We start from the raw sequence: 17,729 nt of genomic DNA, 5'->3' as shown, positions 1-17,729 counted from the left end.
GAAAAGCAGTGATATTATTTTTGTAAATTTTAAAAACACAAACCAGGACTAAATATTGGAATGGTTGCATAAATACGTGGGTAAAAGTATAAAATGGATGGGAACAATACACACTAATTTATAGATGCTTCTGAAAGGAGACTTAACTAATTGTGCCATTTTATTTCTTTAAAACGGAAGACTAAGCAAATATTATAAAATGAAATGTGTTAATTCTGAGAGGTGGGAGTTAATTCTATTCTTTGTTCTTCTTAGCATTGTTTAAATGTCTCAATATATAAATTATACTAATAAAACACAGAACATGGATTACTAAAACTTTGAGTCTAAGAGTTAAGTGGAACGCTGGTGGGCCTGACTCCCTAGAGCCCCTCATTGTGTTGTCTTCAAGGGAGCCCTTCCCACATCAACGATCTCAATAACAGATCCAAGAACATTTTATCTTCAGAGATGAGTTAATCACCAACTCTCCATCCACAGCCCCTCACCATTTCATGTATTAATTCCTTGTGCTACTTTCCTTCCTAGTGGTACCAAGCTTCTGGAACTATCTCAGGTACCAGAGGTAGCCTGTTATAATTTCAGACAGCCATTCCTTTAATTAAATAAAAATATGTCTTTCTCTGATTCCCATCCACTCAACCTAGTTTTGCCTTTTCAATCATACAGATGATATTCCTCATATAATTGAAGAAAGTTAGCATGTCATCCCTGAGGACTTTCCCAAAGCATTAAACGTCAGCCACTCTTGATGTGACCCTCCTTGGGTCTCCTCATGGTCCTGTAGTCAATTTTTCTCTGTATCTCTAGATCCTGCAGTTTACAAACCCCGGGGAATCGCAAAGTATCCTCAGTTCTGCACCCTCAGTGCTCACAACTGGCACAGAGTAAATGGGGCAAGTGCTCAATAAATACTGAATGAAGGAATGAGAAAATGCGTTTTGCAAACACTATGAACATTAAATGGCAGCTATTTTGATCACTAACAATTAGTGCTAAACTGTCAATGACCACCTTTCTTTATATATATGTTTATATTTCTTTATATATACTTGTATGAATTATAAAACTATCTAGTTGAAATCCTTTACTCTCTTGGATACTATAATTCAAATTCAGCTGACCTTTTTAGATGGAACAATCCTGACTTCCATGTCATTATTTGGTCTTCTCTAGAATTCCATCTTTGAAATTTGCTCTGTGTCTATAGCACAGTATCCCAGAATGGGCTTCCCTTTTTTAAGCCTTCAAACAGTAGTGTATTTAGAATATTAGTCAGAACTTGCTGATTTATTAATTCTAACCCAAAAAAAATCAAGAAAAGAATTTTCAAACACAGTGCTAGGCATGCTGCTTGAGTCTCCTTTCTATTTTTATGTAAAAAAGTTTTAATATGTCTCATAGTCAAGTCTATCAATCTTTAATTATGGTTTTTGCCTTTGATGTCATATTAGACAAGATTATAAATTATTCACCTATTTTTCAGTTATATCTCATTCTTCTTCTTCAATTAATCTGATATTTATCTGTATTTTGTATAAATAAAAGATTTAACTTTACAATTTTTCCTAACAATAACTAATTATTTGAATTGTATTCTTGTAATAATACCTTCTCCACCAACATGAAATTCTGTGTTTATTATATGTTACCCTTATATGCTTAAGTCTATTTGGGGAATTTTCAAGATGATTTAGCCTCTCCTAAGTCTCTATTTTAGTAAAAAGTAACATACTGCCTTAGTAATAGTAATTTTATAATATGTTTTAATACTTGGAATTATAAGTTCTTTCTTCATTATTATTCTTTTTCAAAAATTTGCTTTTCCCAGTCTGTTCATTCCTCCAGATGAATTTTAATAATCATTTTGCCAATCTCTCCCTAAAAATCTCTTTGTGGTTCTATATGGAATTGCATTAACTTTATAAATTAATTTGGGGAAGCTAACATCATTACATTATTTATTATTCTCATCCAGGAATACAATACCAATCTCCATTACTGCTAATCTTATTTTGTGTTTCTCAACAAAATGTTATTTTCTTCATTTAAGTCTTGTACATTTCTATTATAGCTTACTCATAGATATGGGATTTTTTCATCATGTTTTCTATTTGTAGCTCTCATAGAAAAGTCGATTGATTTATACACATTTATCTTTTGTATGACCACTTAACTGAAGTCTCTTATTCTAATAGTTCTCCAGTTGATTTTCTTGGGATTTGTAGTAAATTCATATAAACACACACACACACACACACACACACATATATGTGTGTGTGTGTGTGTATATATATATATATATACACACACTTTTTTTAAGGAGAAAAGATGTCATCTCTTTTCTAATAATTGTGAACTTTGAGAGACAGCATATGATAGGATTTAAAATTAAAGATTCATGAGTTAAGCCACTTGAGTGCTTATTCATTTCTACCACTTATTAGCTATGTGACCTTGGCCAAGTTACTTAGCTTCTCTGGGCCTCAACTTCCTCATTTGTAAAATGAGAATTATAGTAGTCAATATTCCCTAGGATTGTTATGAAGATTAAATGAATTAATATTTGTAAAGTATTTAGAACAGTTTCTAGTATATATATTAAGAAATTTTAAAACGTTAATCATTTAAAAAATTTTATTGCATTGGCTAGAATTTATAGAATGATGTTAACTATAAGTGATGAAATAGGGCATGTAGTAAGTGTCTACGGTTTTTCTGTTTTTTCACAATTTAAAAATATCTCTCTATACCTAAATTACTATGTTGTATATATGCATGTTCTTAAAAGAAATATAGTTACATTTTATCAAATGTCATTTGAAATCTATTAGGAGGTAAAAATAGCAGTTTTATCCTTTAGTCTATGACTATGAAATTATAATAAATTTCTCAATATTGAAGCACGTGTACATTTCTAGAATAAACACGATTTTCTTGTATTATTCTATTTTGTTGATTTCTACATTCCTGTATTTAGTATTTCAGTGAATTTTTGTGTGAATTTTTGTGATTTTCTTTTTTGTGCTACTTTTTTTAGTGTTTTTAATTTTTTTGTTTTTTAGTTAACTGTTTTTTTAGTTAAGTGCTTTTCATTAAATGAATCAGAAAAATGTTTCATCTCTTTTGTAAAGTTCATAGAGTATGGGATAATATGTTCCTTAAAAATGTATATTTTCAACCATCGATTATAAATACCTGATGAAAACAAGATACTTTGCTCATCTAAACAGAGTATTTTAGCTCCTGCCGAATCTCCCTATCCAAGCTGGTCAAGGACATAGGCTTAAGCATCAGACAAAATCTGGCTCAAATCCTAATTTCACCACCCACTAGCTAAATGTGTGCACTTGGCAAGGTACACTTTTGTCACAGGGAATAACTATGCCTTCTTTACTTTTCCCACACAGTTATCGTGAGGATTACATGAGATCATATTTATAAAGCACTATCCACTCCACTCACAATAAAGACTCAATTATTTTATGTTAGTCTTAATTTTCTTTAAATACAAAATTAATGTTTACAAATGTACGTGCTGGTTTTTCTTAGTATGGAGATTTCAATTGTTTATATAGAAATATAAATGCTTTTTGATACAATTTTTTCATGACATTAGTTCATAATAAAAGGTAGATTTCAATTAAAACATGTTATTCTCCACTGACACAAACTTAAAAAGTTGACAAGAAAGTAGTAAAATGCTCAGATAACAAGAAAATGAACCCACTGCCATTGTCTAAATGAAATCGCAATGGGTTAATAGGAAAACTGTACTGGTTTTCAGAAAACCAGGCAATGAGCCTAAACCAAATGTAACGTCTTCCACTCTTTCCTGTTCCCTTGGAGCTTTGTTCTCATGGGAATCCAAGAGCGGGAGGAGGCTTCCCACAGGCTGAGGTTTACTCCATGGTCTCTGATTTGCCATCTTCACTGCAACAGGGGAGCAAATCTCTCACTCTGAGTGGGAAAACACAGTCCTGAGGGGCTGGAGGGGCCTCAAATACAACAGCAGCACACAGAAAACCGTTTCTCAAAAAAGCATTAGAGATTTATGTCCACCAGTCAGTGTCATCAAGACTATTTACTGGTATGTATTGATAACAAAGCTGTCACTATGGTCTCTAAGGAGATCCGTATTAGGTGAGTAGTAAGTTTATAGGATCTGATCGGTAATACTATAAGCTTTTCTTCTGTTTTAAAGGATATAAATTTAAAACATTATTTTGGTGGGCTAGCTGCCTCCGCGGAGAACTATTTAAATAAGCTCAGCTAAGAATGTAAATATCAAACCAAGCTCAGTCTCTGTACTAACCACTGGCCCCTGGCAGACACAGGATGGAAATGCCTAGCTCAAGTTCTTGGCATGCATGCTATTAATTTGACATTAACAATAGACTCTATCAAGCTTCCATTTAACCATATTGATCTGTTTTCTAAAATAAAAAACTCCCACTTTATACCTTTTCCTTGGTGTCCTCTGGCTTTATAACAACAAAGATATTTTCAGGGACACCCTCAATAGCAGGATTGATGGATCAAAAGTGTACCCACCTCTGTCTCTTCTGCCCCCTGTGTGGCCTCAATAACTTGATAGTTTCCAGCTCCCCCCAGATTTCTCGAGTGCTTTTTCAGTATACCATGACCCCTGAAGGAAACAAAGGGAAAAAAAGATGTATTAAGATAAACATCCTCCTTCCTTGTCTCTTTCAGGAAAGAACAGATGGTTCCTTGAGCAACAACATCCAATTTAATGACAAAATGAGACACAATTTTAAAACAATGTTCATTGTTATTTTTTCATTCCTCATCCTGATTTCTTTTATACGTTTCAGATTTATAACAGGAGCAGGATAAATTTCCTTGAGTAAGCAGCTCAGCAGTCTCATAAATGAGGAGTGTGTTTCCTCTTATTATTTTGTTCCCTTTTCAAACCCACCAATTGTATTCTGATCAATCTTTCTTGTGTTTTGCCCCAAGACTGTGTAACACAGGCGGTCAGAGACATACCTACTAAATAGTAAAATCAACAGTATAGCAAAATATATTTTTTTCTTCAGCTTTTCAACTTTCCATTGAAAATAGTTTCACTAGCTGAGTGACAGCCTTTCTCAGATGTGTGACTTGAAAAGCCATAAATCCCTGCTTTTGAATTTCAATGCCAAGGAGCAAGGACATTGTTTTCCTCAATTATATAATATGGAGATTGGAACTCTGGAAGAGAAAATCCACCCAATAAAACCTGGCCCACATATAATGCCTCAGCATCAAAAGGTAACTTGAAATTTTGCTATGAATAGGCATCTGATGCACTCGCATGGTTTTCCTGTTCCTATCCTTTTAGATATTTCTATATCAAAAGCCCCCACTTTAAAACTAATAATACAGAAACCAACTGAGTCATTTCCATATATACTCCTGAAGAGGTGGCTACAACCGATCGCTGGGTAAACCAGGCTCCCTTTAACTCAGGCAGTCTATATATTTGAGCAGACACATAACAAATGCTTAGTTGTCCTAGATGAGAGAGCCATGTTTCTTTCCTGTTATGGAAATCATCTGTTCCTTTTTCTATAAAGCGTGAAACCAGGAATGTCAATATTCCTATGCTTGTATGTGCTAACTTTACTAGGGTTATTCAGAGCAGGACAGAGTCTAGTGCTGGTTGCTGTTTTCTTCTCTCCTTTCTATCTAATAAACCACCAAATTCTGTCTATTCCAGGCTCAAAATTGTCCTTGAACTCACTCTTCCTTCCAATTCCATTCCCACAGGCACCATCAAATTCCACCCTCCTCACCCACACCTGCCTCCATCCCATCAATTCTTACAGAGATTATGATATCTCTCACTAGTCTCCCTGGTTTGAGAAACAACCCTTCCAGTCCATATTCTACAGCCCACCACTCACTTTGGGATAATAACTGAACTTGTGATTGGTATAAAACCCAGGAATTATACGTGGTAGAAGTATTTCACCATGATTCTCAAAAAAAGTCTTTTTCTCCAAATGCCAATAGCATGTTAGCCATCTTTCAAGTTCATCTGTAAATAATTTCATTACTGTTCTTTCCTCTGCTTCCCACATTTCCTTATAGCTTACAAGTAAGCCAGTAAAAGAAAGTCCTCAGGGCTTGTAACACAGAGGGAGAAGCACTGAACTCAGTTCTAGTTCCAGCTTATCCCTGTATCAGCTGTTGACTTTGAGGAATCATCTTTTTTGTAGGTAAATGACAGAGCCTTGCTTATCAAATGGGATGGAAATATTTACCCTGCTTATCTCTCCACGTTGTTTTGGGAATCAAGAAAGATCACATACAATAAAATACACATATGCAATGTTATTTTATTACTCTTCCTGAAGTACTACAAAAGCAAAAAATGTGTTTCTTGTGTTTAACACTAGACTCAGTTTGGGGGTCCTAGAAAGGTAGCTGTGATCACACTCCCAAGACTTACAGCTTCCTTTTGGGAGTGTGATGGTCTCAAGAGTTTTGTTTTGGCTTGCAAAGGAATAATAAAATACCAAAGGAATCATACTCTAGCATATTTGGATTCCCAAGACATACTGAAATCAAAAAGAGGAAGAAAAGGAAAAGGGACTCAAAACAATGAGAAATCTTAATTGGCTGAAACTGCCATTTAATTAAAATAACTCAACTGTCACTTATGGCACAAATGTTAATACAATCTCTTTAAAACCCAGCTGAATCCTCCAGATATCACTGGACACTTTGCAATAGGAAATACAAGCCCATTCCCTATCACTGTATTGTAGGTTTTTAATTGGAGAATGTATAATGTGTACAACAGGATGAGTTCATTTTGCTTCTAAAGAGGAAATAAAAAATATCAACCTGAATATCACTCCACATATAAGCAGGACTGTAGCCTCCGTTTAAGTAGGTTTTATTTTAGACTAAAAAAACCCCACCAAAGGCATATATTTGAACTCATGCATCTAAACAGACCAATGAAAGTGTAGAAATTAAGTGCAGAAGGGGAAGAAGAGAATGGTAGGAATAAAGTCCACAGCTGTGTTTTCTTAAAATCCGGTGAGAGGAATGTTAATCAAAGTTCACAAAGTTTAAATTCTCCTTTGAACTGCATAGGTATAATCAAGTAAAGAAACACAACCCTCACTGAAGTATAATTTTTTTAATTTGAAATTATTGTCCCATATTAAGAAGGTAAGTTTGTTCATTCATTCATCCAGATACTCAAAAACCAATACTTACTGATTAGACTTTGTACAAGATGTGATAAAATGTGCTGGTTTGAACCCCTTGGCCACATGGGGCTAGCAACAAATACCAAAAGAATTGCACAAATAGGCCATATTAAAAACTTCCTATTTCTTCCAACCAGAATGCATATCATCCCCCTGTGCTCTCACTAGTAGGCTCTGGGCCATCCTTAAAAGCCCAACTCAAAGGTTGCTGCTTTTGTAAAGCTCTTTGGAACTGCACAAGTTTGGTGTGAGTCGTAACCCCTGCCCCTAAATCACTTTGTTCATAACTCTCTGATGCACTTATCACGGTTGACTTCACATGACAGCTCTGTGTGTGTCAGTCTCCCCTAGCAGGCGGTGAACATCTCAAATGGCAATTTTTTATTCATCCATCTACAGCACTTGGCACAATATATTGTAGGTACTCAATTAGTGATTATTGAATGGAAAATTCATACATCTTTACTTGCATGAGCAAAAGGTATAGAATAACTTTAAAAGGAAGAGTTGCAAATATTTTACACTTATTCTTGCTACATGTAGTTCTAAAAAGATGAACTTATACCATGAACTTATACCTTTGTGAAAATATGGAAAATTCATGTATTTATAAAAGTGGTCACAACAAAATTAGCATTATTCTCTTCAAATTCCTTTATTTACTTATACTTAAATTTCCCTCTTCTGACCCTTAGATTAGTATCCTCTATTTTTTCCTACTTGATTGATTTGTATATGCTTGATTTCTATAATTGTGATAGCTTTTAAGCTAACCTACTAACCAGATCCTTGGCAACTGCTACATTTTCAAAAGCTTTAATAGCTATTGTATATACATAAAATTGCAAATAACCTGTTTTATCCCTTCCATCTTTCAGCAAATATTATTACCTACCATGTGGTAGATGCCACAGAGAAAACAAAGACCCTGTTTCAGGGGACAGAGGGTTACAGCTAGAGCAGGCGATAAGAAATATACAAAAATGACCAAAATCAGAAATCTATCTAAGTGCCATATCTCTAATTTATCTAAAATTATTAATTAAAAAAATTTTTTGAATGAAGCCTCAGTAGCTGAAGAATGAATTAAGAGGAACTGATGAAGATGACTAAGAATCAGAAATACAATCATGTTTCAGATTCATTTAATACTAATAGTTAAACATCCTGTCTGTCTCCTAAGATTCAAGTCAATACCATAACCATAGGCAAAGTAAAATCAGGTTTTCTTGTTTTTTGATATTGAGCTGCATGAGCTGCTTGCAAATCTTGGAGATTAATCCTTTGTCAGTTGCTTCATTGGCAAATATTTTCTCCCATTCTGAGGGTTGTCTTTTCATCTTGTTTACGGTTTCCTTTGCTGTGCAAAAGCTTTTAAGTTTCATTAGGTCCCATTTGTTTATTTTTGTTTTTATTTCCATTTCTCTAGGAGGTGGGTCAAAAAGGATCTTGCTCTCAAAGAGTGTTCTGCCTATGTTTTCCTCTAACAGTTTTATAGTGTCTGGCCTTACATTTAGGTCTTTAATCCATTTTGAGTTTATTTTTGTGTATGGTGTTATGGAGTGTTCTAATTTCATTCTTTTACATGTAGCTGTAAAGTTTTCCCAGCACCACTTATTGATGAGGCTGTCTTTTCCCCACTGTATATTCTTGCCTCCTTTATCAAAGATAAGGTGACCATATGTGCGTGGGTTTATCTCTGGGCTTTCTATCCTGTTCCATTGATATATATTTCTGTTTTTGTGCCAGTACCATACTGTCTTGATTACTGTAGCTTTGTAGTATAGTCTGAAGTCTGGGAGCCTGATTGCTCCAGCTCCGTTTTTCTTTCTCAAGATTGCTTTGGCTATTCGGGGTCTTTTGTGTTTTCATACAAATTGTGAAATTTTTTGTTCTAGTTCTGTGAAAAATGCCAGTGTAGTTTGATAGGGATCGCATTGAATCTGTAGATTGCTTTGGGTAGTAGAGTCATTTTCACAATGGTGATTCTTCCAATCCAAGAACATGGTATATCTCTCCATCTATTTGTTTCATCTTTAATTTCTTTCATCAGTGTCTTATAATTTTCTGCATACAGGTCTTTTGTCTCCTTAGGTAGGTTTATTCCTAGATATTTTATTCTTTTTGTTGCAGTGGTAAATGGGAGTGTTTTCTTAATTTCACTTTCAGATTTTTCATCAGTAGTGTACAGGAATGCAAGAGATTTCTGTGCATTAATTTTGTATCCTGCTACTTCACTGATTAGCTCTAGTAGTTTTCTGGTAGCATCTTTAGGATTCTTTACGTATAGTATCATGTCATCTGCAAACAGTGACGGCTTTACTTCTTCTTTTCCAATTTGGATTCCTTTTATTTCTTTTTCTTCTCTGATTGCTGTGGTTAAAACTTCCAAAACTATGTTGAATAATAGTGGTAAGAGTGGGCAACCTTGTCTTGTTCCTGATCTTAGTGGAAATGGTTTCAGTTTTTCACCATTGAGGATAATGTTGGCTGTGGGTTTGTCATATATGGCCTTTATTATGTTGAGGAAAGTACCCTCTTCCAAAAATGGGCAGAAGACCTAAATAGACATTCCTCCAAAGAACATATACAGATTGCCAACAAACACATGGAAGAATGCTCAACATCATTAATCATTAGAGAAATGTAAATCAAAACTACAATGAGATATCATCTCACACCAGTCAGAATGGCCATCATCAAAAAATCTACAAACAATAAATGCTGGAGAGGGTGTGGAGAAAAGGGAACCCTCTTGCACTGTTGGTGGGAATGTAAATTGATACAGCCACTATGGAGAACAGTATGGAGGTTCCTTAAAAAACTAAAAAATAGAACTACCATACGACCCAGCAATCCCAGTATTGGGCATATACCCTGAGAAAATCATAATTCAAAAAGAGTCACGTACCAAAATATTCATTGCAGCTCTATTTACAATAGCCAGACATGGAAGCAACCTAAGTGTCCATTAACAGATGAATGGATAAAGAAGATGTGGCACATATATACAATGGAATATTACTCAGCCATAAAAAGAAACGAAATTGAGTTATTTGTAGTGAGGTGGATGGACCTAGAGTCTGCCATACAGAGTGAAGTAAGTCAAAAAGAGAAAAACAAATACCGTATGCTAACATATGTATATGGACTCTAAAAAAATAAAAAAGAAAGAAAATGGTCATGAAGAACCTAGTGGCAAGACAGGAATAAAGACACAGACCTACTAGAGAATGGACTTGAGGATACAGGGAGGTGAAAGGGTAAGCTGGGGCAAAGAGAGAGAGTTGCATGGACATATATACACTACCAAACGTAAAATAGATAGCTAGTGGGAAGCAGCAGCATAGCACAGGGAGATCAGCTCCCTGCTTTGTGACCACCTAGAGTGGTGGGATAGGGAGGGTGGGAGAGAGGGAGATGCAAGAGGGAGGAGATATGGGGATATATGTTTATGTATAGCTGATACACTTTGTTATACGGCATAAACTAATACACCATTGTAAAGCAATTACACTCTAATAAAGATGTTAAAAAATTAGGTTTTCTAATAATTAAAAATGTAATGCTTGAACTGTAATATTGCTTTTACATAACAACTTGGCAAAGTTGACCAAGAGTCTTTAAAATGTTGACCAGCTTTGACCCCACAATCCCACTATGAAACTCCCTTGACCTTTTAGGTCCCTAGGATAACCCTCTTTTTACTTTGTTTTTGCTGCTGCTGGGAGAGGAGAAAAAAAGATTTTAGCATTCAATAAACACCTGTTCTGTGTCATGAGCCTTGCTAGACGCTTTGCATTTTATTCCACTTAATCACAGTTAATCTTTGTTTTAAAAAAAAAAAAAAGAAAAATGGACTTTTTTCAAAGCTTAAAGATGGTGAGATACCTCCCTAAGGTCACACAGCTAATAAGTCACAGAGGCAGGGTGCAAGTTCAGCTCTGACTAGAAAGCCTGCGTGATCCACTAGGCATCATTGCTTCACAATATTCCTGGACTCTTGACCTAGTTTTACATACAACTTTTCACCTGTATTATTTTTCTCATGACTAAACAGCAATTCCTTGATGCCTTGTATCTCAGAGCTCTAAGAAACATGACTTTTTTGGAGAATTGATCAAAAACAATTCACTTATTCATTTCCTCTATTTTTTCTTTTAACCATTTCCTCTTCCTTCACATCTCATATACCAAAGAAAATATACCTAACATCTCATCCTGAAGAGAAACAACCTCAGTGCTAAATGCCTACTGAATTTATTTTGCAAATTCATAGAATTTGGATGGATATAAAAAACTTTGATTTAAAAGGTTTCTGGCTGCGGACTATAGACCCAAAGAATAAATTAAACAGACTTTGTTTAGTAAAAGATTTCATAGTTTTCACTCTCTTTTTCATTCTCTCATTATATCATTATAACCTAAAAACAAGTTTGTTGTGAATACCGTTTCATGTTGCCCTCATGAAATAATATGGTGCTCAAAGTATAGCATAATGATTGAGAAGCAGAGTTTCTGCAGACAGACTTTCTGATTATAAATCTTTAGTGTATACATCTGGCCTGGTTACTTGACCTTTCTGGGCAGGTCTAGACTTCTCCACATGTAAAATATCCATAATAATAGTACCTCTCGTATACAGTTGTTGAGGAGTTAAATGACATACTAAATTTAATTTGTATAGAACAGTACCTGGCACATACTGTGCTTAATATGGTTTCGATTTATTAATACTCTTATATAACAAAGATAAATAGAACGCTTATGATATGAATGATATGAATGATATATATGATAAAAACAATAAAAAGTTCACATTTAAATATTAAGTAGCTTTAAAAATAAGGCATCTTAAAAAACATTTAAATTTTCTTACTGTTGATATACTATCTCAGTTGTACTCTAATTGAATGGCTTAGACACAGTGTGTGTGCATGTACATGTGTAAAACAAAAATCTGTGTGCAATTCTTATGAGGAATTTTTAAGTTTTCAAGTATTTTTTTCAAAAAGAATATAGGTCCCTCAAAGAGCGCAGACCCCAATGCCAACAAAGAAACCTCCCACTTTGTACCCAAAGCCCTGCTTCCTGAAACCTTTACAGGCAAACAGTTACAGCACAAGGCCAGAAATACTGAATGAAAAAATAGGGAGAGAGGGAGATAAGAAAAGATTACAGCACTTCTATCTAGCTGGCCAGTGTTATTTCTCTGTGATGGATGTTCATTCCTCTGCTTCACACTTTAGCCTTTCATGCAGCTGTGTGTTACTCCAAAATATTGAAAGAGCTCAATTTTGGCCATTAAAATATGTTTCTGGATCTCCAGGAGAAGGTTTACTTAATATGGGCAACTTTAAATCCTAAAAGAAGAACTTACCCTTCTTACAAGAGCTGATTAGTTTTGACATTTTATCCACTCTCCTGAAGAGTCATTTATGGGCTATGTTAAATACTAAAAAATAAAGTAAGATGTGGTCCTGGTGAATCTTCTACAACAGAGAGAAAACTCAAAGCAGTATCTCAAATATTAGTAGCAAGTTCTTGCATTGATATTGAGTCAAATACTCTGCCATGCAGGCCCACTTGACCAGATCGGAGTTTAGCTTGTTGGTTTTTCTCAAATATAAATATTTCCTTGTTAATAGGGAAAGTTACATATTCCATGAGGCATAAAGAAAAATTACTTTCCATTGACCCAGAAAACTTACCTTGCAACTATGCCTGAAGGAGAAAGGAACTGGAATGAGAGTATTTGAAAAAAGAACTCTGGCTGCCACAGCTACCTACCTTGCTCTAAGTTCATGTTTAATTAAATTTACATCAGTAATTCCATAAATTGCTTTCATGTTCATAGAACTTAAGTTATCATCTTTGATTCTAAGGTCAGACACTTACTGCTAACAACGCTTGTGCCTCTGAGGGAGGCTTGGCCCTCTGCCAGGCTGTACTGCTTCTCCCATGGAGATGGGCCCACCACGACTATACAACTCCATGGGGGACAATGGGACACCACCAGCCCCCTGGTTGCTCAGCAACAACCCATTATGACTGCTCCTCTTGGACTACTAGGCAACAGCACTGAGCCTGACCCAGCTGCTCCCAGGCACTGCCTCTCAAGAGGGCCAGGTTAACAGGAGGCCAAGGGCCCTAAGTGACTAGTTACATAATCTAACACATTTCTCGGGATGCTCTCCAACTAAAAAATCAGAGCAGAGTTAGTTCCTACCCTGAAGGGTACTCTTGACAGTATCCTTAATTTAAACTCTACCCTTGAATCTTTAGAGAAGCTGACAGAAAACTAATGCATCAGAGTCAAAATCTGTGGCCAAAAAAAGTCTATTAAAAAAATCCCACACACATACATAAAGGAGGCCATTCTTTTTTTAATCACGTTTAAAATATGACTTTCAAACCTTTCTTAATTTCAAAGAATTTTACTATTTACATACTTTCTGTTAACAGACCCCCCAAAATGGGGAAAACATATTAAACCACTTACTTTTATGGTAAGACTGTTCCTTAAATAGCTTAACACATAACTCTAGGTATAGCAATTTCTAGGAAAGATCTTCAATTCTTATCTATAGTTTAACCCACATTTATGTCTTCTTAGTTCTAGACTTTTAACAAATAGAAATTAGGCATATTTTTCCATCCGTTAGCTGACCTACCTTTTAGGACAAGGGCAACAACCCAGTCAACCAACCTAAAAACTTACCCACACATGGAAACATGAGTCCAGCCTTGCTCCCGTCTCCTCTACTGTCACTTTCCTCTTTGTTGTGGAAAAAGAGATGTGTGCTCCAAGAGACGTGGACTCACAGCCAGTCTACCACGGTACAAATACGATTCTACTGCTCCACTTATTCAAAACCTTCAGTCAAGTCCAAGCAATTTACCGTGAAATGCAAGGCACTTCTGAATCTACTTCCCTTTGAATTTCCACCCATATCCGCAGCTGTCCAATATACTGATCTAATTATAGTTCCCTAAATACATCACACATTTTAAGCCTCTTTCCTCTTCCTAGGACATATTCCTCTTTGCCTGGCAAACTAGTGGTTATCTTTCAAGATCTAGCAATAACATCACCTCCTCTGAGACACTGTCCCTGGTTTTAGAATTTCTTATAACCATCTCTGAGCATCTTCTACCTGATTCACACTGCTATAGCGGCATTAGTCACACTGTTTCACAGTAATTTACTTACTCAACATTAATCTCATGTCCTTCAAGGGCTAGGACCTTGCTCTGTTCAACTTGGTCTCCTTGGTGCCTGGCATATTCCTTTGCATTAAGAAGCTGTTTACACTATGGCTTTATTAATGATTAGAGAACAAAACTCCTAGGCAAAATTGTAAAATAGATGAGGAGTGGGCATTATTAACCTCTTAATTAACCAGGGATGGGTAATAAAGCAATTCAAATCAAAACAAAAACTTAATCTCCTGACTTCTGGGCTGGTCCTCTTCCTAAATTATGATGAATCATTGAGAGCAAATAAGTAGATACCTCTGCAGTGATCCAATCCATCCAGTAATATGGCTAAAATAATCAGATTTCCTGTGTCCCTTTTTTTTTTTTGCGGTACGCGGGCCTCTCACTTTTGTGGCCCCTCCCGTTGTGGAGCACAGGCTCCAGATGCGCAGGCTGAGCGGGCATGGCTCACAGGCCCAGCCGCTCCGCGGCATGTGGGATCTTCCCGGACCGGGGCACGAACCCGTGTCCCCTGCATCGGCAGGCGGACCCTCAACCACTGCGCCACCAGGGAAGCCCCTGTGTCCCCTTTATTATAATCATAATAACATGAAATTCAAGGGAGCTACATGGTCAGGTAACCAAATCACTAAAAGGTGGTCTGGAGCTGGTCTCAGGGAAGATAATTTCCCATTCAGATTAGCAACTCTTAAAGCAGTTTTTGCAGGAATCTTGGTACAAGTAAAGTAGGGAAGAGAGCAGAAAAGAAACCAAAAATTTTAGAGCTAAATAGAAAGCAAGAAAAAGCTATTCTAATTTTAAAAACCTCCTAAGAAATACTTCACAAAACAGCACTTACTCAACATCTGTCTCCTGCAAAGCACTAATTTTAAAAAAAAAAAAGGAACATGAGCAAACAACACACAAAAGCCCACAAATGCAGCAGCCAAGAGTAACAGCATGAAGCCACTCAACCTCTTACTTCACCACTTCAGTAGCTAAAGATATAGGCCTCCATTTTCAAATATAACAATGCTTTTATGCTTTTTCTACAACTTCTTAGGTTCACATATGTGTTATCTAAGATACTGCCAAATTTCTGATATTAGCAGTAACGTGATTGTCTAAAATAATCCATGCAATCCAAACTCTAATCAACGGACATCTAAATTTTTAGCTTATCTGTGTTAAGCTGAGAGGGAATTCTTAGTCTATTACAAGCTTGTGGTTCTAAATACCCCTAAGTCTGTGCTTCATCAAAACTAGGAAACCTGCACCCTTGGAAATACTAGAATGTACGCACAACCACAAGATAAACTTTGTTTATCAAAGGAGTCTTATTGACAGTATATATTTAAAGCATGTTTTTATACCAAAACAAAATGAACACATTATAGAGTGCATAATGTATACAAATATGTAAGATGAATATGAAATGTCAAAGAAACTTTGTACTTTTCTATGGAGCACTGTGAGTTATGCCTCTAGATTTCTGGGAGTTCTTTGGTGGAAAAGCGTGAGAAGCCCTACTCTAGGGGATTCCCTCCTAGATGCTGAGGAAAAGATTACTTTCATGTAAAAAATATACATCACCTTGGCTCTAGCATACCACGACCACTGAACTCAAAAAGTGCTACCATACTTAGACATACCATTACTTTTTTTATTGGAACTTAACCTTTATAACATCTTTTTTATTTTGAAGCAAAAACATTTCTCTCTCCAACAGTCCTAAATCTTTCTGCAGGTACCCCACAGGACCAGTCTAAACTCCTATATATGTAAGACCGTCCTTCAAATAAACATAATAGTCACAAGTAATGGAGGCGTACTGGATGCCAGGAAACGTGCTGGGTACTTGACAATCATTAATCAAAAAATAAAACTGCAGGTAAATAGTATCATCTTTATTCTACAAAAAAGAAGTAGATGAAGAGGAGGAGAAAGGGGGAGGGGTTAAGGGGAAGGAGAGTGGGAAAGGAAACAGTTTACAAAAGGATAAGCAACTTACCCAAAACAGCACAGCTCATTAGGAGCAGAGCTGAGCTCTAACTCCAAAGCTTGTGCTTGTTTTTCTCTTTCTTTATACATCATGTTATACTACATTTCCATGCCCACTTTCCCAGGTGTTCATTTCTCCTAGTGAAATATCTCCATTTTACAACTATTCCTTCCATCACTTCTGCAATAACAGACCATCCTGATCAATGTTCGTGTGTGTGTATTTATTTGTAGGAGTAAAATATCCCGAACAATTTGGCCACGGAAGAACAGAGTTGGGCCGTCACTTCCTTTGCTCTGGATAAGATACTGCTATTGATACAACTTAAAAATATGCTACCTATGTTGGACAACCACTTGCCATTATATTGAATTGGCCATAAACCAAAATTCTTTAGTATTGTTTTAACAGATTCTGCTAATAACCATTTCTTCTCTAACTGGTTTCTTTTGTAAAATGTATACAACTCTTGTATTTACCTACATATAAACAACCTGTCAAAATAAATTTTTATTCATAGTCATAGATTATATGACTCTCTACTACTTTCAAGGATAAAAATTAGCTACCGGGGCTTCCCTGGTGGCGCAGTGGTTGAGAGTCCACCTGCCAATGCAGGGGACACGGGTTTGCGCCCTGGTCCGGGAAGATCCCACATGCCGCGGAGCGGCTAGGCCCGTGAGCCAAGGCCGCTGAGCCTGCGCGTCCGGAGCCTGTGCTCTGCAACGGGAGAGGCCACAGCAGTGAGAGGCCCGAGTACCGCAAAAAAAAAAAAAAAAAATTAGCTACAAATTTAAGTCCAAAGTTTTCATCCCAGCACTTAAGATTCTTCACTACAGCCTCAATGTATCTTTCCACCCAGCCCCTAAAATTCTACACAGCTCTGTCTCACTCTTTTCTGTATTTGTACCTTTATTCATGCTGTCCTCTCAATCAGGAATGCTTCGTCGACGCATTGAAATTTTATCAGTCCTTCAAGGACCATCCCAATTACTACATTGCCTTTAAAGTCTTTCTGATTAATTTCAAAATTTATCTTCTTCTTCTTTGAAACCCCACAGCTTTTTTTTAGTTCTGTCCTAGTATTAGGACAGAAATGTCCTATTAAATGTCTGCCTAGCAGGAAAGGTATGTATATTATTTTCTCTTACCTCCCCCAAACAGATAGAATCCTAAACTTCTTAAAAAAAGATGGAGTCTCATTCCACTTTGCAATATATCACTAAACACAGTAGCTGAACCCAGGAGGGTGCTTTTTAATAGATGTTTATTTGAATTTAGTTAACTATTCATCTCAG

At 36.2% G+C, this 17,729-nt stretch overlaps 1 protein-coding gene across 3 annotated transcripts in view; it reads right to left on the bottom strand.

Moving 5' to 3' along the window:
• PKIB (cAMP-dependent protein kinase inhibitor beta) overlaps nucleotides 1–17,729 on the bottom strand; it is a 102,256-nt gene that overhangs the window by 73,862 nt on the left and 10,665 nt on the right. For all 3 annotated transcript variants that reach the window (XM_030853558.3, XM_060283818.2, XM_030853559.3), the window contains exon 2: nucleotides 4,555–4,648. The gene's annotated coding sequence lies outside the window, so the exon portion shown is untranslated. The remainder of the gene's footprint in view (nucleotides 1–4,554; nucleotides 4,649–17,729) is intronic.

Source organism: Globicephala melas, chromosome 14 (assembly GCF_963455315.2).
Source record: "Globicephala melas chromosome 14, mGloMel1.2, whole genome shotgun sequence".
Taxonomy (NCBI): Eukaryota; Metazoa; Chordata; class Mammalia; order Artiodactyla; family Delphinidae; genus Globicephala; species Globicephala melas.
This window is presented reverse-complemented; position numbering and strand designations above follow the sequence as displayed.